Below are 20,557 nucleotides of genomic sequence, written 5' to 3' on the forward strand. Positions count from 1 at the left end.
GGCAGATTAGGGGCCTGGCAGCAGCTATGTGAGGCCCGTAATCTGCCTGCACCCTATGTCAAAAAATTTAACACACCAGCAGTGTGAAGAGACCTGAAAGTGGCACATGGCAGCAGAGTGTGGCGATGGAGACAGCAGCAATGGGAGGCCATACAGGGACCCATGACAGACTCTAGACTTGGCAGCAGCATGAGGAGGCGGTATATAGGGGCCCATGGCAGATTAGGGGCCTGGCAGCAGCTATGTGAGGCCCGTAATCTGCCTGCACCCTATGTCAAAAAATTTAACACACCAGCAGTGTGAAGAGACCTGAAAGTGGCACATGGCAGCAGAGTGTGGCGATGGAGACAGCAGCAATGGGAGGCCGTACAGGGACCCATGAGAGACTCTAGACTTGGCAGCAGCATGAGGAGGCGGTATATAGGGGCCCATGGCAGATTAGGGGCCTGGCAGCAGCTATGTGAGGCCCGTAATCTGCCTGCACCCTATGTCAAAAAATTTAACACACCAGCAGTGTGTGAGGAGACCTGAAAGTGGCACATGGCAGAGTGTGGCGATGGAGACAGCAGCAATGGGAGGCCGTACAGGGACCCATGAGAGACTCTGGACCTGGCAGCAGCATGAGGAAGCGGTATATAGGGGCCTATGGCAGATTAGGGGCCTGGCAGCAGCTATAGGAGGCCCATAATCTGCCAGCACCCTATGTCAAAAAATTCTACACACCAGCAGTGTGTGAGGAGACCTGAAAGTGGCACATGGCAGCAGAGTGTGGCGATGGAGACAGCAGCAATGGGAGGCCGTACAGGGACCCATGAGAGACTCTAGACTTGGCAGCAGCATGAGGAGGCGGTATATAGGGGCCCATGGCAGATTAGGGGCCTGGCAGCAGCTATGTGAGGCCCGTAATCTGCCTGCACCCTATGTCAAAAAATTCTACACACCAGCAGTGTGTGAGGAGACCTGAAAGTGGCACATGGCAGCAGAGTGTGGCGATGGAGACAGCAGCAATGGGAGGCCGTACAGGGACCCATGAGAGACTCTAGACTTGGCAGCAGCATGAGGAGGCGGTATATAGGGGCCCATGGCAGATTAGGGGCCTGGCAGCAGCTATGTGAGGCCCGTAATCTGCCTGCACCCTATGTCAAAAAATTTAACACACCAGCAGTGTGTGAGGAGACCTGAAAGTGGCACATGGCAGAGTGTGGCGATGGAGACAGCAGCAATGGGAGGCCGTACAGGGACCCATGAGAGACTCTGGACCTGGCAGCAGCATGAGGAAGCGGTATATAGGGGCCTATGGCAGATTAGGGGCCTGGCAGCAGCTATAGGAGGCCCATAATCTGCCAGCACCCTATGTCAAAAAATTCTACACACCAGCAGTGTGTGAGGAGACCTGAAAGTGGCACATGGCAGAGTGTGGCGATGGAGACAGCAGCAATGGGAGGCCGTACAGGGACCCATGAGAGACTCTGGACCTGGCAGCAGCATGAGGAGGCGGTATATAGGGGCCTATGGCAGATTAGGGGCCTGGCAGCAGCTATAGGAGGCCCATAATCTGCCAGCACCCTATGTCAAAAAATTCTACACACCAGCAGTGTGAGGAGACCTGAAAGTGGCACATGGCAGCAGAGTGTGGCGATGGAGACAGCAGCAATGGGAGGCCGTACAGGGACCCATGACAGACTCTAGACTTGGCAGCAGCATGAGGAGGCGGTATATAGGGGCCCATGGCAGATTAGGGGCCTGGCAGCAGCTATGTGAGGCCCGTAATCTGCCTGCACCCTATGTCAAAAAATTTAACACACCAGCAGTGTGAAGAGACCTGAAAGTGGCACATGGCAGCAGAGTGTGGCGATGGAGACAGCAGCAATGGGAGGCCGTACAGGGACCCATGACAGACTCTGGACTTGGCAGCAGCATGAGGAGGCGGTATATAGGGGCCCATGGCAGATTAGGGGCCTGGCAGCAGCTATGTGAGGCCCGTAATCTGCCTGCACCCTATGTCAAAAAATTTAACACACCAGCAGTGTGAAGAGACCTGAAAGTGGCACATGGCAGCAGAGTGTGGCGATGGAGACAGCAGCAATGGGAGGCCATACAGGGACCCATGACAGACTCTGGACTTGGCAGCAGCATGATTAGGCGGTATATAGGGGCCCATGGCAGATTAGGGGCCTGGCAGCAGCTATGTGAGGCCCGTAATCTGCCTGCACCCTATGTCAAAAAATTTAACACACCAGCAGTGTGAAGAGACCTGAAAGTGGCACATGGCAGCAGAGTGTGGCGATGGAGACAGCAGCAATGGGAGGCCGTACAGGGACCCATGACAGACTCTAGACTTGGCAGCAGCATGAGGAGGCGGTATATAGGGGCCCATGGCAGATTAGGGGCCTGGCAGCAGCTATGTGAGGCCCGTAATCTGCCTGCACCCTATGTCAAAAAATTTAACACACCAGCAGTGTGAAGAGACCTGAAAGTGGCACATGGCAGCAGAGTGTGGCGATGGAGACAGCAGCAATGGGAGGCCGTACAGGGACCCATGAGAGACTCTAGACTTGGCAGCAGCATGAGGAGGCGGTATATAGGGGCCCATGGCAGATTAGGGGCCTGGCAGCAGCTATGTGAGGCCCGTAATCTGCCTGCACCCTATGTCAAAAAATTTAACACACCAGCAGTGTGAAGAGACCTGAAAGTGGCACATGGCAGCAGAGTGTGGCGATGGAGACAGCAGCAATGGGAGGCCATACAGGGACCCATGACAGACTCTGGACTTGGCAGCAGCATGAGGAGGCGGTATATAGGGGCCCATGGCAGATTAGGGGCCTGGCAGCAGCTATGTGAGGCCCGTAATCTGCCTGCACCCTATGTCAAAAAATTTAACACACCAGCAGTGTGAAGAGACCTGAAAGTGGCACATGGCAGCAGAGTGTGGCGATGGAGACAGCAGCAATGGGAGGCCGTACAGGGACCCATGACAGACTCTAGACTTGGCAGCAGCATGAGGAGGCGGTATATAGGGGCCCATGGCAGATTAGGGGCCTGGCAGCAGCTATGTGAGGCCCGTAATCTGCCTGCACCCTATGTCAAAAAATTTAACACACCAGCAGTGTGAAGAGACCTGAAAGTGGCACATGGCAGCAGAGTGTGGCGATGGAGACAGCAGCAATGGGAGGCCGTACAGGGACCCATGAGAGACTCTAGACTTGGCAGCAGCATGAGGAGGCGGTATATAGGGGCCCATGGCAGATTAGGGGCCTGGCAGCAGCTATGTGAGGCCCGTAATCTGCCTGCACCCTATGTCAAAAAATTTAACACACCAGCAGTGTGAAGAGACCTGAAAGTGGCACATGGCAGCAGAGTGTGGCGATGGAGACAGCAGCAATGGGAGGCCATACAGGGACCCATGACAGACTCTGGACTTGGCAGCAGCATGAGGAGGCGGTATATAGGGGCCCATGGCAGATTAGGGGCCTGGCAGCAGCTATGTGAGGCCCGTAATCTGCCTGCACCCTATGTCAAAAAATTTAACACACCAGCAGTGTGAAGAGACCTGAAAGTGGCACATGGCAGCAGAGTGTGGCGATGGAGACAGCAGCAATGGGAGGCCGTACAGGGACCCATGACAGACTCTAGACTTGGCAGCAGCATGAGGAGGCGGTATATAGGGGCCCATGGCAGATTAGGGGCCTGGCAGCAGCTATGTGAGGCCCGTAATCTGCCTGCACCCTATGTCAAAAAATTTAACACACCAGCAGTGTGAAGAGACCTGAAAGTGGCACATGGCAGCAGAGTGTGGCGATGGAGACAGCAGCAATGGGAGGCCGTACAGGGACCCATGAGAGACTCTAGACTTGGCAGCAGCATGAGGAGGCGGTATATAGGGGCCCATGGCAGATTAGGGGCCTGGCAGCAGCTATGTGAGGCCCGTAATCTGCCTGCACCCTATGTCAAAAAATTAAACACACCAGCAGTGTGAAGAGACCTGAAAGTGGCACATGGCAGCAGAGTGTGGCGATGGAGACAGCAGCAATGGGAGGCCGTACAGGGACCCATGAGAGACTCTGGACTTGGCAGCAGCATGAGGAGGCGGTATATAGGGGCCCATGGCAGATTAGGGGCCTGGCAGCAGCTATGTGAGGCCCGTAATCTGCCTGCACCCTATGTCAAAAAATTTAACACACCAGCAGTGTGAAGAGACCTGAAAGTGGCACATGGCAGCAGAGTGTGGCGATGGAGACAGCAGCAATGGGAGGCCGTACAGGGACCCATGACAGACTCTAGACTTGGCAGCAGCATGAGGAGGCGGTATATAGGGGCCCATGGCAGATTAGGGGCCTGGCAGCAGCTATGTGAGGCCCGTAATCTGCCTGCACCCTATGTCAAAAAATTAAACACACCAGCAGTGTGAAGAGACCTGAAAGTGGCACATGGCAGCAGAGTGTGGCGATGGAGACAGCAGCAATGGGAGGCCATACAGGGACCCATGACAGACTCTGGACTTGGCAGCAGCATGTGGAGGCGGTATATAGGGGCCCATGGCAGATTAGGGGCCTGGCAGCAGCTATAGGAGGCCCGTAATCTGCCAGCACCCTATGTCAAAAAATTAAACACACCAGCAGTGTGAGGAGACCTGAAAGTGGCACATGTTTGAGGCATGATTCATGGCGGATTTAGTCAGTTGTGTCAGGAACTGGTGGTTTGAAATCCAGACTAATCCACGCCTGATTCATTTTCACAAACGTGAGTCTCTCCACACTTTGGGTGGACAGTCGTGTCCTCCGCGGAGTTACAATACCTCCTGCCGCACTAAACACGCGCTCCGATGCCACGCTACTGGCCGGGCATGACAGCCTTTCAAGGGCAAATTCAGCTAGTTGGGGCCAAAGGTCAAGTTTCGTTGCCCAGTAGTCAAGGGGATTGTCTACCTCGGTTGGCAGGGTGCTGTCCAAGTAGGCCCAAGCCTGTTGTTTGAGGTCCTGCTCCAGGTCCACCTGATGCTGCTGCTGCTGCTGCGGCTGGTTAGTAGTTTCCTCACTGCGCTGGTGAAGAAAGCTACTCATCATCGACTGCAGACTGAGGCAGCCACTGCTGGTGGAGCTGCCACTGCTCCTACCACCCCACCCCTCCCCTGCTGCCATGCCAGCGGAACGCGAGCGCACAGGGCCCACAGTGTCTGAGGATGGACGTTGGCGCACAAAGGCAGAGACCAACTGACTACATAGGTGGTTTTTATAGTACGTAATTTTGGCCTCCCTCTCAGCAGGTGTGAAAAAGGCCACCATTTTGGACCGGTAGCGAGGGTCCAACAAGGTGGACAGCCAAAAGTCATCCCTCTGTCTGATGGTTATTATTCGGCTGTCGCTACGCAAGCAACCGAGCATGCTATGGGCCATTTGTGCCAAGGAATGCGAGGGACTCCCTGCCTCCATCTCCACAGCATACTGCCACGGTGCGTCTGGGTCCTCTGTCTCCTCCTCCTCCTCCTCTACCAGATGCTCCTGCTCCTCCACTCCTGTCCGCTGAGTGGAAAAACCACCCATTTCACTCAATAATTCCTGAGCACAAATGTCCTCCTCTACCTCCTCCTCTTCTTCCTGTCCTGCCCCCACAGGGGTCATGTGGCGTTGAGATCTGTGCGCCACGTCTACCGCACCCTGACCAGCCATTGTTAACAGCATTTGTTCCAGGACGTGCAACAGAGGAATGACGTCGTTCATCCCATAGTCCTGCCGACTCACGAATAGCGTGGCCTCCTCAAAGGGCCTGAGCAAGCGGCAGGTGTCACGCATGAGCTGCCAATGGCTGACATCTAAGTTACACAGGGGAGTACCTTTATCCGCTTGTAACATCAGGAAATCGGTGATGGCCTTTCGCTGCTCGTAAAGGCGGTCTAACATGTGTAGGGTTGAATTCAACCTTGTTGCAACGTCGCAGATCAGGCGATGCTGTGGAATTCCGTTCTGCCGCTGCAGCTCAATGAGGGTGTTCTTTGCGGTGTAGGAATGGCTGAAATGCATGCACAGTTTACGTGACATTTTAAGGATGTCTTGCAGTGGGATGGTGGATTTTAGGAACCGCTTGACAACCAGATTGAACACGTGAGCCATGCATGGCGCATGGCACAACCTTCCTTGACGCAGAGCAGACACCATGTTCTTTCCGTTGTCAGTCAACATGGTTCCGATTTTTAGTTTGCGCGGAGACAGCCATCTGTCGATTTCTCTGTTCATTACACTCAGCAGTTCCTCCCCTGTGTGACTACGTTCGCCAAGGCATACCAGGTGCAGCACAGCGTGACACCGTTGCGCCCTGCACATGTGATATGCCGGTCGGGTAATGGGACTTGGCACGGGGGTGGCGGCTGAGGACACGGCGGAAAAAGAGGTGGTAGAGGCGGACATGCTTGCTGGACCAAGGACGTGCAAACGTGGAGGCAAAAGCGTCGTGACCTGTCCAAGTTGCTGGTGCGGCTGTGCCGGCACCACGTTCACCCAGTGGGCCGTAAATGACATGTACTGTCCCTGACCGTAGTTACAGCTCCACACGTCGGCGCTGCCGTGCACTTTGGCAGAGACCGACATGCTCAAAGACTGGCCCACCATCTCTTCTACATGTGAATGCAGGGCTGGCACTGCCTTTTGGGCAAAGAAATGACGGCTTGGCACTCTCCACCGCGGCGCGGCACAAGCCATCATTTCTCGGAAAGGTGCTGAGTCCACCAGTTGGAAAGGGAGGGACTGCAGCACCAGCAACTTGGACAGGAGGACGTTCAGCTTTTGCACCGTCGGGTGCGTGCTCGCAAACTGTTGTCTCTTGGATACGGATTCCAAGAAAGACTGTTGACGGAATCCGAGAAGAGGAGTAGCAGGAGAAGGAGCATCTGAACGAGCGGAAGATGCCAATGAGCGACAACTCCCCTCAGCAGAGGTGTTGGAGCCTTGACTGGCTGATAGAGGGCGATTGACGACATCGGGTGACGGAGCAAGTAACGGAGCGGGTGATGGAGCGGGGGCTGGGGCAGGCAGAACCGCCGTATGTTTATCACGGTTTTCCCAGGCCACCGAATGGTGACGCTGCATATGCTGACGCAACGCTGTAGTCCCAACATGGGCCCCCTGGCCACGCTTGCATTTCTGGCCACATAGTCGACATACGGCTACGTTTACTTCCTCGGGCGGCTTGAGGAAAAATTGCCACACCACCGAGTAGGAAACTTTGCCCCCGCTACTCTTCACTGGCTGACTGCTACTTCCTCCGTGCGCAACGGCACCACTACTGGCCGTGGTGGTAGGCTGCAGTGGAGCTGGTGCTCTACTCCGTGGACGTTTGGCTCCACTGACACTGATGCGACCCTGCTGCTGTCTCCTGGGCAACCCACCGACTGTTTTGCTCGCTGCCAAGCTGCCACCCTCTTCTCCTGATGATGCGGAAGAAATTGCCTGATGACGACGAGGCTGCCAAGTGCGATCAACCTCCTCATCATCAAGTAGGGTCTCCGCCTCACTACTAGCCCCCTCGGCTGCGTCTGGGTCAGGAGACAGACCTGTCTCTAGACCGGCTACCGAGCCACTCTCCTCGCCAGTACTTGTTCGCTTGGCTGCTGAAAAGGCCGATGTCTCCCCCCGTTCCTGACCGCCCTCTGTTAGCTCTTCCTCACTGTACAGTGGGGCTGAGCCCACAGCATGCGATACTTCGCTTGGTGAGGGAACAGCAAAGGACAGGGGCAGGTAGAGGACACGTGATTTCAGTGGGCTTGGTCCCGGGCCATGCCAACTAACGGTTGTGTCTGACGTACCCACCGACCGTTGGCTGTAGGTGTCAGAGGTGACCTGGGAAGAGGAAGACGACCGAGCCAACCAATCAATGACGGCAGGGTTGTCGGTGGAGACACGACCGCTGGATGACACCGGGAGCACTGGCCTCTGGCTGCGAATACTGCTGCCTCGACCCCTTCCTCTGCTGCCACGTCTGCTCGCTCCTAAAACATTGCCTCCTCTGCCACTCCTCTGCATGTTGTCTGACATACTATTTAATTCAACGATTAGGTGTCCCTGAGTAACAATTCTCTGGCACTCAGTAACAATTCTGTCTGTCCCTGAGTATGAATTCTGTGGCCCTGAGTAACAATTATGTGTCTGTGCGAGTAACAATTCTGTGTCTGTGCGAGTAACAATTCTGTGTCTGTGCAAGTAACAATTTTGTGTCTGTGCGAGTAACAATTCTCTGGCACTCAGTAACAATTCTGTCTGTCCCTGAGTAACAATTCTCTGGCACTCAGTAACAATTCTGTCTGTCCCTGAGTATGAATTCTGTGGCCCTGAGTAACAATTCTGTGTCTGTGCGAGTAACAATTCTGTGTCTGTGCAAGTAACAATTTTGTGTCTGTGCGAGTAACAATTCTCTGGCACTCAGTAACAATTCTGTCTGTCCCTGAGTAACAATTCTCTGGCACTCAGTAACAATTCTGTCTGTCCCTGAGTATGAATTCTGTGGCCCTGAGTAACAATTCTGTGTCTGTGCGAGTAACAATTCTGTGTCTGTGCAAGTAACAATTTTGTGTCTGTGCGAGTAACAATTCTCTGGCACTCAGTAACAATTCTGTCTGTCCCTGAGTAACAATTCTCTGGCACTCAGTAACAATTCTGTCTGTCCCTGAGTAACAATTCTCTGGCACTCAGTAACAATTCTGTCTATCCCTGAGTATGAATTCTGTGGCCCTGAGTAACAATTCTGTGTCTGTGCGAGTAACAATTCTGTGTCTGTGCAAGTAACAATTTTGTGTCTGTGCGAGTAACAATTCTCTGGCACTCAGTAACAATTCTGTCTGTCCCTGAGTAACAATTCTCTGGCACTCAGTAACAATTCTGTCTGTCCCTGAGTAACAATTCTCTGGCACTCAGTAACAATTCTGTCTGTCCCTGAGTATGAATTCTGTGGCCCTGAGTAACAATTCTGTGTCTGTGCGAGTAACAATTCTGTGTCTGTGCAAGTAACAATTTTGTGTCTGTGCGAGTAACAATTCTCTGGCACTCAGTAACAATTCTGTCTGTCCCTGAGTAACAATTCTCTGGCACTCAGTAACAATTCTGTCTGTCCCTGAGTAACAATTCTCTGGCACTCAGTTACAATTCTGTCTATCCCTGAGTATGAATTCTGTGGCCCTGAGTAACAATTCTGTGTCTGTGCGAGTAACAATTCTGTGTCTGTGCAAGTAACAATTTTGTGTCTGTGCGAGTAACAATTCTCTGGCACTCAGTAACAATTCTGTCTGTCCCTGAGTAACAATTCTCTGGCACTCAGTAACAATTCTGTCTGTCCCTGAGTAACAATTCTCTGGCACTCAGTAACAATTCTGTCTATCCCTGAGTATGAATTCTGTGGCCCTGAGTAACAATTCTGTGTCTGTGCGAGTAACAATTCTGTGTCTGTGCAAGTAACAATTTTGTGTCTGTGCGAGTAACAATTCTCTGGCACTCAGTAACAATTCTGTCTGTCCCTGAGTAACAATTCTCTGGCACTCAGTAACAATTCTGTCTGTCCCTGAGTAACAATTCTCTGGCACTCAGTAACAATTCTGTCTGTCCCTGAGTAACAATTCTCTGGCACTCAGTAACAATTCTGTCTGTCCCTGAGTAACAATTCTCTGGCACTCAGTAACAATTCTGTCTGTCCCTGAGTATGAATTCTGTGGCCCTGAGTAACAATTCTGTGTCTGTGCGAGTAACAATTCTGTGTCTGTGCAAGTAACAATTTTGTGTCTGTGCGAGTAACAAATCTCTGGCACTCAGTAACAATTCTGTCTGTCCCTGAGTAACAATTCTCTGGCACTCAGTAACAATTCTGTCTGTCCCTGAGTAACAATTCTCTGGCACTCAGTAACAATTCTGTCTGTCCCTGAGTATGAATTCTGTGGCCCTGAGTAACAATTCTGTGTCTGTGCGAGTAACAATTCTGTGTCTGTGCAAGTAACAATTTTGTGTCTGTGCGAGTAACAATTCTCTGGCACTCAGTAACAATTCTGTCTGTCCCTGAGTAACAATTCTCTGGCACTCAGTAACAATTCTGTCTGTCCCTGAGTAACAATTCTCTGGCACTCAGTAACAATTCTGTCTATCCCTGAGTATGAATTCTGTGGCCCTGAGTAACAATTCTGTGTCTGTGCGAGTAACAATTCTGTGTCTGTGCAAGTAACAATTTTGTGTCTGTGCGAGTAACAATTCTCTGGCACTCAGTAACAATTCTGTCTGTCCCTGAGTAACAATTCTCTGGCACTCAGTAACAATTCTGTCTGTCCCTGAGTAACAATTCTCTGGCACTCAGTAACAATTCTGTCTGTCCCTGAGTATGAATTCTGTGGCCCTGAGTAACAATTCTGTGTCTGTGCGAGTAACAATTCTGTGTCTGTGCAAGTAACAATTTTGTGTCTGTGCGAGTAACAATTCTCTGGCACTCAGTAACAATTCTGTCTGTCCCTGAGTAACAATTCTCTGGCACTCAGTAACAATTCTGTCTGTCCCTGAATAACAATTCTCTGGCACTCAGTAACAATTCTGTCTGTCCCTGAGTATGAATTCTGTGGCCCTGAGTAACAATTCTGTGTCTGTGCGAGTAACAATTCTGTGTCTGTGCAAGTAACAATTTTGTGTCTGTGCGAGTAACAATTCTCTGGCACTCAGTAACAATTCTGTCTGTCCCTGAGTAACAATTCTCTGGCACTCAGTAACAATTCTGTCTGTCCCTGAGTAACAATTCTCTGGCACTCAGTAACAATTCTGTCTGTCCCTGAGTAACAATTCTCTGGCACTCAGTAACAATTCTGTCTGTCCCTGAGTAACAATTCTCTGGCACTCAGTAACAATTCTGTCTGTCCCTGAGTAACAATTCTCTGGCACTCAGTAACAATTCTGTCTGTCCCTGAGTAACAATTCTCTGGCACTCAGTAACAATTCTGTCTGTCCCTGAGTAACAATTCTCTGGCACTCAGTAACAATTCTGTCTGTCCCTGAGTAACAATTCTGTCTGTCCCTGAGAATGAATTCTGTGGCCCTAAGAATTCTCTGGCACTCAGTAACAATTCTGTCTGTCCCTGAGTAACAATTCTCTGGCACTCAGTAACAATTCTGTCTGTCCCTGAGTAAAAATTCTGTGGCCCTAATAACGTTTCTGTGGCCCTAAGTAACAATTCTCTGGCACTGAGTAACAATTCTGTCTGTCCCTGAGTATGAATTCTGTGGCCCTAACTAGCGTTTCTTTGTCCCTAAATAACGATTCTGTGGCCCTCATTAACAAGTCTGTGTCCCTGAGTAATGGTTCTCTGTCCCTAAGTAACTTCTCTCTGTCCCCAATTCTCGTTTCTGTGGCCCTAACTCTGTCCCTGTCCCTAGTACAGAGCGGTCTGCCTCTGTTCAATGACTGCAGGCAAATGAAGATTTCCAAAATGGCCGCTATATATACCTCGACCATTACACAGTGCTGGCTGGCTGGCTGCTGATTGGCTGATGCGATCACATGTCGTTGAGGAATGCATTATGGGGCAGCGCGCCTTGTCTGCGCGCCTTCCCCGACATCCCCGCTCCGTCGCCGCACATGTCAGCCGCCATTTTCGGAAAAATTTCGATTCGCGCGTCCGAATTAGGCTGTTTTTCGGATTCGGCACGAATCGAAATTTTTCCGATATTCGACTCGAATTCCACTTTGGATACTTCGATTCGCTCATCTCTACTCTTGATTTTTGTTTAAGTCATAACTATTTCTGGTTTAACAATACATTTTATAAACAGTCCAGTGGTGTAGCCATGGGAGCAAAATTTGCTCCCACTCTCACTAATATTTTCATGGCAGAGTGGGAGGACAGATTTGTATTCCAGCAGCATCAACCTGAATTGATATTTTATAAAAGGTTCATAGATGAGCTAATATTGATTTGGGAAGGCTCTGAATCAAATTTGCACCCGTTTATGACCAAGCTAAATACTAATAATAATTCTATTAAATTAGATTACCAATGGAGCAAGGATTCTATTCACTTCCTGGATGTCATCATACAGAGAGCGAATAATTCATTGGGTATGAAGGTATTCTTTAAACCTACGGAAAAAAACAGCTATTTATCAATTAGAAGTGGGCATCATCATCCGTCATGGCTTAGGAACATCCCGTGAGGACAATATATGAGAGTAAGGAGGAACTGCTCTAAAGATAGTGATTTTATATCCCAATCAAATATCATCAAAACTAGGTTGATCCAGCAAGGTTATTCTCAAATCTTCCTTGATCGGGTTATGTAAGATGTTTTTGAAATTCCTAGAACTTCATGTTTAGGAATTAATGGTAGAAAGAAGGAGGATAAACATCAATGGAACTTTCTGTCAGATTTTCATTGTCAGTATAAAGAGGTAGAATCAATTTTCCAACAGCACTGGCATGTTTTGCTGATGGACAAAACTTTAGGATCAGTTCTACCTAAAACACTAAGCTTTATCTATAGGAAAGCACTAAATTTTGGAAGTAAAGTGGTTAAAAAGATATTAAACATGCCAAAAACATCTTCAATGTTTCCCCATAAAAAGGGTTTCAATGCCTGCAAAAAGTGTAAAGCGTGCCATACCACCAATTTTATTGATTATTTACCAATAATAATATAACTAAACTCCAAAGTTTTACATCTAATACAGTGAATCGTGAATTTAAAATCCCCGAGTTCATTACTTGTGACACCACCCATGTGGTGTACGCCATACCGTGTCCATGTGGATGATTTATATAGCAAGAACAAAACGACCTTTTAAAACAAAGATAGCAGAACATATGAAGAACAGTAGGAAGGGTTTTGTCCACCATAATGTCTCCGACCATTTTGCCTGTTATCATCAAAAAGACCCCTCTTTATTGAAATTCTGGGGAGTGGATTTGGTTGCCGCAAAGTTGAGGGGATCCAATAGAATAAGGGCTCTATCATGTAGGGAAACTAAATGGATATAATTATTAGAATCTTTTAACACCAGGGGGACTAAATGTGGAACTGGATATTAATTGTTTCATAAGTGACACTTAATTGAGATATTGGTCATTATGTAATTTATGTAGTACCTAACTGAGATTAGGATATAAACAAAACAAATCTGAGGAATTATATTATCATAATGTTATTAATATTATTAGAATATTATTATAGTATATTATTGTAGTCTCTTATGTCCGTTTCATTACTTATTAATTGGGTTTATAATTAGTAATATTAATTTCAAATTTCAAATATTTATTTTTTATTTCTAATTTTTAATTATTGATCTACGTTTGGGTTATTGTTTGAATTCATTTTTAATATTTAATTTTATTTTATCTTATTTTCATTTATGTTTAATATGATTAATTTTATTATTTTTTATATGTATATCCTGTGTAGACTGTCATACATGTCTATATGACTGCATATACATATGGCATATGGAGTTCCTTTATTTGTTATATTATGTTTTGTATACATTTTGTTTTGCCCAAAAATACATTTCTGTTTTGCCCATAGTTATACTATCATATTGGGGGAACTTATGCCAGGTTCCCATCTCACTTCCTGTTCAGAGGTGAATGTTGAAACTGACCAATTGGAGCTGTTTTCTCTCTGTTGGCTCTATAAAGAGCAACACGCAGCACGGCACTATTACCACGATGAGTAAGTCAGAAGTGACAAAATGGGGTTTATTTACTAAAGCTGGAGAGTCCAAAATCAGACTCCCTTCTGCATAGAAACCAATCAGCTTCTAACCTCAGCTTGTTCAATGAAGCTTTGGCAATGAAACCTGGAAGCTGATTGGTTTCTATGCAGAAGTGAGGCTGATTTTGGACTCTCCAGCTTTAGTAAATAAACCCCAATGTGTCAGGGCGTGACGGTGCAGGGACCGGAAGTGACGCGATGGCGTTAGTTACCAACAATCCGGAGGTGATGAGAGAACCTGGTCTATGATCACTTTAGGCTTATCCATGGTCAAATTATTTGGGCTTTTTTATACTTGTTTGCTTGTGAGTAATGTCCATTCATTCAATTAAAGGATCTTGCTTTTATACTATACCATTGGAGCGTTTCTCTGTGTTTATGTTTTACATGGTATATCTCGAGGCAATGGAGTTTCATTCTTATGCAATGTATAAGCATCGTTTATAATTGGGAAGATTATCCCAGCAAGCTTGTTTGCCAACCAGGAGAGTGGAAGTCAATTATCTGTGGTGAGTGTACATCCATGTGGGGGATTTTTTGAAGCACTCGGTTATCAGTTAAAATTTGAATTTAAAGTGGTGAATTTAAAGGAAGATAAATACGGTTTATGGACTTTGGATCACTACATTATCATTTTTATGGACTTTGGATCACTACAATTTTATTTAATTTTATTTTGTGAGCACTAGAGATGAGCGAATCGAACTTGGCGAAGTGGAATTCGTTTAGAATATTAGGAAAAATTTGATTCGCGTCGAATCCGAATATTAGCAAACTTCGGATGCACGAATCGAATTTTCCCCGATCAGCCGGCAAAAAGTGTCCCTGCAGAGAGCTCCGCTATTTCTGACAGTTCTCTGACAGTTCCTTCACATTTACAGCGGTTGAAACATTGTATCTATTTGTTTCCATTTAGGATACAGATGTTTTTATTCGGAAACAAATAGATACAATGTTTCAACCGCTGTAAATGTGAAGGAACTGTCAGAGAACTGTCAGAAATAGCGAAGCTCTCTGCAGATACACATTTTGCTGTACTGGAATTCTTCTTCTTTTCATTCTTCTTCTTCTTTTCATTCTTCTTCTTCTTCTTCTTTTCATTCTTTTTCTTCTTTTCATTCTTCTTTTCATTCTTCTTCTTCTTCTTTTCATTCTTCTTCTTCTTTTCATTCTTCTTCTTCTTCTTTTCATTCTTCTTTTCATTATTCTTCTTTTCATTCTTCTTCTTCTTCTTTTCATTCTTCTTTTCATTCTTCTCATTCTTCTTTTCATTCTTCTTTTCATTCTTCTTCTCATTCTTCTTTTCATTCTTCTTCTTCTTCTTTTCATTCTTCTTTTCATTCTTCTTCTTTTCATTCTTCTTTTCATTCTTCTTCTTCTTCTTTTCATTCTTCTTCTTCTTCTTTTCATTCTTCTTTTCATTCTTCTTCTTTTCATTCTTCTTCTTTTCATTCTTCTTTTCATTCTTCTTCTTCTTCTTTTCATTCTTCTTTTCATTCTTCTTCTTCTTCTTTTCATTCTTCTTCTTCTTCTTTTCATTCTTCTTTTCATTCTTCTCATTCTTCTTTTCATTCTTCTTTTCATTCTTCTCATTCTTCTTTTCATTCTTCTTCTCCTTCTTCTTTTCATTCTTCTTCTTCTTCTTTTCATTCTTCTTCTTTTCATTCTTCTTCTTCTTCTTTTCATTCTTCTTTTCCTTCTTCTTCTTCTTCTTCTTTTCATTCTTCTTTTCATTCTTCTTCTTCTTCTTTTCATTCTTCTTCTTCTTCTTTTCATTCTTCTTCTTCTTCTTTTCATTCTTCTTTTCATTCTTCTCATTCTTCTTTTCATTCTTCTTTTCATTCTTCTTTTCATTCTTCTTTTCATTCTTCTTCTCATTCTTCTTTTCATTCTTCTTTTCATTCTTCTCATTCTTCTTTTCATTCTTCTTTTCATTCTTCTCATTATTCTTTTCATTCTTCTTTTCATTCTTCTCATTCTTCTTTTCATTCTTCTTTTCATTCTTCTTCTTCTTCTTCTTTTCATTCTTCTTTTCATTCTTCTTCTTTTCATTCTTCTTTTCATTCTTCTTCTTTTCATTCTTCTTCTTCTTCTTTTCATTCTTCTTTTCATTCTTCTTTTCATTCTTCTTCTTCTTCTTTTCATTCTTCTTTTCATTCTTCTTCTTTTCATTCTTCTTTTCATTCTTCTTCTTCTTCTTTTCATTCCTCTTCTTCTTCTTTTCATTCTTCTTCTTTTCATTCTTCTTTTCATTCTTCTTCTTCTTCTTTTCATTCTTCTTCTTCTTCTTTTCATTCTTCTTTTCATTCTTCTTTTCATTCTTCTTCTTCTTCTTCTTCTTCGTCGTGCCCCGTGACTGCCCAAATGAGTGAAGTGTGCGGTGATTCTAAGATCGACGGCACTCATCTGCATGTCATACTGACTGACAGTATTATTTCTCTTCCCCAGCAGACTCCAAGGGCATTTAAATTAAAGGTACAGTGTTCTGCACTAATATAAAGGCTCTCTGAAGCCTAGAAACCCTTTTAATAAGTTAAATTCGCAGCGAATAAATTCGCATCGAATCGAATTTCTTCCGCAAATTTGGCGAATCAGCCGAATCGAATTTTTGAATAATTCGCTCATCTCTAGTGAGCACGTTAATCACGGATGTATAATTTGTGTCATTGTTCACATTCATTCTGTGGTATTCACTATATCACTTTCACTTTTACTTTATATCTTACTAGTTGTGTTAGACCTACCTTCACCTCCTTGATACGCCATGCATAGATTAGAGGGTTTATCACAGGGGTCAATGTTGTATAGAGCAAAGAAAAAACTTCTTCTAGTGGTTCTAGATTTTGAGTTGGTATATTTAGGTAGACACTAACGCCAGTGCCATAGAAGATAAGGAGGACAGCGAGGTTTGAGGAACAGGTAGAGTAAAGTCTATTTCGACCATCCTTAGATGCAATTTGAAGGATCACCTTTATAATTTTTATGTAAGATATCAAACTTATAAGGAATGGGACTATACCAATAAAAAGTGTGTCAAAATAAATGACTATCTTGAGTCTTGAATGAATGCAAGAGATCTTGTAGAGAGCTTTTAGGCTACAGTAAAACTCATGGATTTTTAGAGCTGCACCAAGACACAGTAGAAGCAAGAACAGTTACAAGTAAAGAATTCAAACTGTCAGCTATCCAGGACACCTTCAAGATGAGAGAACATTTCTCTTTATTCATAATACTTTGGTAATGTAGAGGTTTACAGATTGCCACATATCGATCATATTCCATGGAGGTCAACAGAACAATCTCTGTACTCGCCATTAGTACAAAGAAGTAGAGTTGGGTAAAACACTGCATGGAGGTCATTGCGTTCTTCCCGGTTAGTAAGATGTCCATCAGTTTAGGGACTGTGACAGTTATATAGCAGATGTCTATAAATGATTATTTTGAGAGAAACAGATACATGGGAGTGTGTAAAGTAGTTGTAAAGTAGACCGCAAGCATTATTGCTCCATTTGATGTTAGTCCCAGTAGATAGATCAGGAAAAAGTTAAACAAAATGAAGGATTTATTTTTTGAGTTAATAAAGAATGGGACAAGGTGGAACTCGATAGATGATGTGTGGTTTTCCATGCTAATTATTCATGCTATAGGAAATAAAGATATGTTAAAAGTGTGATTGTAGGAGTGGGATGTAATTGTAAGAAATTGAAGATGACATCATAACCAAAAAAAATGTTTCCATTATGGAAATTATTTGCTACAGAAAGAGATTTCAAGCTAATTGCAGCAATTTTTGGATTAGAAAACATTCTTTTTTTATTCATGGTGCTTTGGTAATGCATCGGCTCAGAGATTGCCATATACAGTTGCAAGAAAAAGTATGTGAACCCCTTGGGATTACGTTGAGTTTTGCATAAAATGTGCTCTGAACGTCATCTAAGTCACAACAATAGAAGAACACAGTCTGCTGAACATAATACTACACAAACATTAGATGTTGCCATGGTTTAATTGCACATAACATGTAAACATTCACAGTGCAGGGAGGAAAAAGTATGTGAGGCCCTAGCTTAATGACTTCTCCCAGAGCTAATTGGAGCCAGGAGTGAGCCCACCTTGACTCCAATCAGTGTGATGATATTGAATGTGTTGCTGACAGCTGTCCTGCCCTTAAAAAACACACACCTGTTTTGGGTTTACTGGTTTCAAGAAGCACTGTCTGATGTGAACCATGCCTCGCAAAAAAGAACTCTCAGAAGACATACGATCAAGAATTGTTAACTTGCATGAAGCTGGAAAGGGTTACAAAAGTATCTCCAAAAGCCTTGATGTTCATGTGTCCATGGTAAGACAGACTGTCTACAAATGGAGAAAGTTTAGCACTGTTGCTACTCTCCCTAGGCGTGGTTGTCCTGTAAAAATGACTGCAAGAGCACAGCGCAGAATGCTGCATGAGGTAAAGAAGAATCCCAGAGTGTCAGCTAAAGACCTACAGAAATCTCTGGTACATGCTAACATTTTTGTTGACACATCTACAATAAGGAAAACATTAAACAAGAATGGAGTACATGGGAGGACACCACGAAGGAAGCCATTGCTGTCCAAAAAGAATATTGCAGCACGTTTGAAGTTTGCAAAAGAGCACCTGGATGTTCCACAGCACTACTGGCAAAATATACTGTGGACAGATGAAACCAAGAGTGAGTTGTTTGGGAAGAACACACAACACTATGTGTGGAGAAAAAAAGGCACAGCACACCAACATCAAAACCTCATCCCCACTGTAAAACATGGCGGAGGGAGCATCATGGTTTGGGGCTGCTTTGCTGCCTCAGGGCCTGGACGGATTGTTGTCATTGATGGGAAAATGAATTCCAGAGTTTATCAAGACATTTTGCAGGAAAACGTACGACCATCTGTCCGCCAACTGAAGCTCCGCAGTGGATGGGTGATGCAACAGGACAATGACCCAAAGCATACAAGTACTTCAACAAAACAATGGCTGCAACAGCACAGATTACGCCTTCTGGAGTGGCCCAGTCAGAGTCCTGATCTCAACCTGATTGAAATGCTGTGGCATGACCTTAAGAGAGCGATTCACACCAGACATCCCAAGAATATTGCTACACTGAAACAGTTTTGTGAAGAGGAGTGGTCCAAAATTACTCCAGATCGTTGTGCAGGTCTGATCTGCAACTACAAGAAACGTTTGGTTGAGGTTATTGCTGACAAAGGAGGGTCAACCAGTTATTAAGTCCAAAGGTTCACATACTTTTTCCTCCCTGCACTGTGAATGTTTACATGTTATGTGCAATTAAACCATGGCAACATCTAATGTTTGTGTAGTATTATGTTCAGCAGACTGTGTTCTTCTATTGTTGTGACTTAGATGATGTTCAGAGCACATTTTATGCCCAATTCATGCAAAACTCCACGTAATCCCAAGGGGTTCACATACTTTTTCTTGCAACTGTATCAGTAGAATGCCATGGAGTTCAATAGAACAATCTCTGCACTTGCATAAGAACAAAGGAATGTTGGGTAAAACACTGTGCCATTTCTAGATGGTATAATGAAAACCAGTGTAGGGACTGTGACTGTTGTATAATATATGTCTAAAAGACTTAAACGTTAGTGAGTAACAGATACATGGGAGTGTGAAAGGTCATCGTAAAGTAGACTACAAACATTATAGCCCCATTCCACATTAGTCTCATCAGACAGAGCAAAAAATGTTTAGATTATTTTTATACTGATATCTCAATGGAGCTCATTACCAATCAAGATGATGAGCAAATAGAAAAAGTCTTTCTAGTTCATGTCATATCCACAATTTTATATTTAGAATGGGCCCACTTTCTGCAGAGAAGAAGAGAGGAAACGGAAAGAAAAGCGTGAAATTTACCAAACATCAACATGGCATGGACAGCCCTATTAGGCACCAACTGCCTATAAGTTCATTCTACCATGCAGCTGCAGATTTGTGACATTTTTCTAACCTCCCTGTTTACTGCAGTAGCATAAAGGTTGTACCTGGTCCCCCTGGACATCCACTGAGACATAAACTGTAGCCTAGGTTGCCTTGTGGATGGTCCCACTCTGGTCCTTAGTGCCAAATTTGTTTTCCCCTCAGTTTTTTTAAACTGGGTTCTCTTCTTGTCCTTCTAGGTGAAAGAAATTGGGGTTGCCAGTTGGTATTTAAAAGAAGATCATTATTTTCTTTGAATCCACAAACATATTGTCTTTTTGATATTAAAAGGGCAGGTAAACTGCCAAAATTTTGTAGCCCAAAGCTCAAAGCACTCTTGTTATGTAAAGGGGGGCATTCTCAACAGAATGGTAATGTAATAGGTCTTCCTCTAAAGACTACCAATATTGGGGGAGGCCTTTCCTCTGAACATGTGTATAGAGGGCGATGACCATAGTCAACGCAATAAAAAGACTTCTTTTACTGAAAACAGGGTAAAGGTTTAGCCATGTAATTTGTAGTGTGATATGTATTTCTTTGTGATACTTTTCGTGGTAAATTGTTGGAAACCTGCTGAAGGTATGTCTCTTATCAGTCAAGATCATGCTGAACACATGGCAGAGCCCTTCATGTGTTAATGGAAAACAACAAGAACACAGAGACATGAAATTACATCATAACCATGTAGTTCCACTGGGAAGAACATTACATTTTACAATCGTTAAATTCTACCACTCAGTAGAAGGACTACTAATTACAGTATAAAATATGAGAATGGTTGTTGCACCTATGTCAGCATAAACAGCATGCTAACCCCCAACCTAAAAACGACTTTAGTATAATGTGACAAACCGTCCAGTTTTTTTCATAACATTTTG

The 20,557-nt window shown here is 45.0% G+C and overlaps 1 pseudogene; it reads right to left on the reverse strand.

Moving 5' to 3' along the window:
- Positions 1–16,407: 16,407 nt before the first annotated feature.
- Positions 16,408–17,212, reverse strand: LOC149443210 (olfactory receptor-like protein OLF4; annotated as a pseudogene).
- Between the last annotated feature and the right edge of the window lie 3,345 nt (positions 17,213–20,557).

This window comes from Staurois parvus, unplaced genomic scaffold (genome assembly GCF_062004578.1).
Source record: "Staurois parvus isolate SC_StPar_1 unplaced genomic scaffold, SC_StPar_1.0 ptg000867l, whole genome shotgun sequence".
In the NCBI taxonomy this organism is placed as follows: Eukaryota; Metazoa; Chordata; class Amphibia; order Anura; family Ranidae; genus Staurois; species Staurois parvus.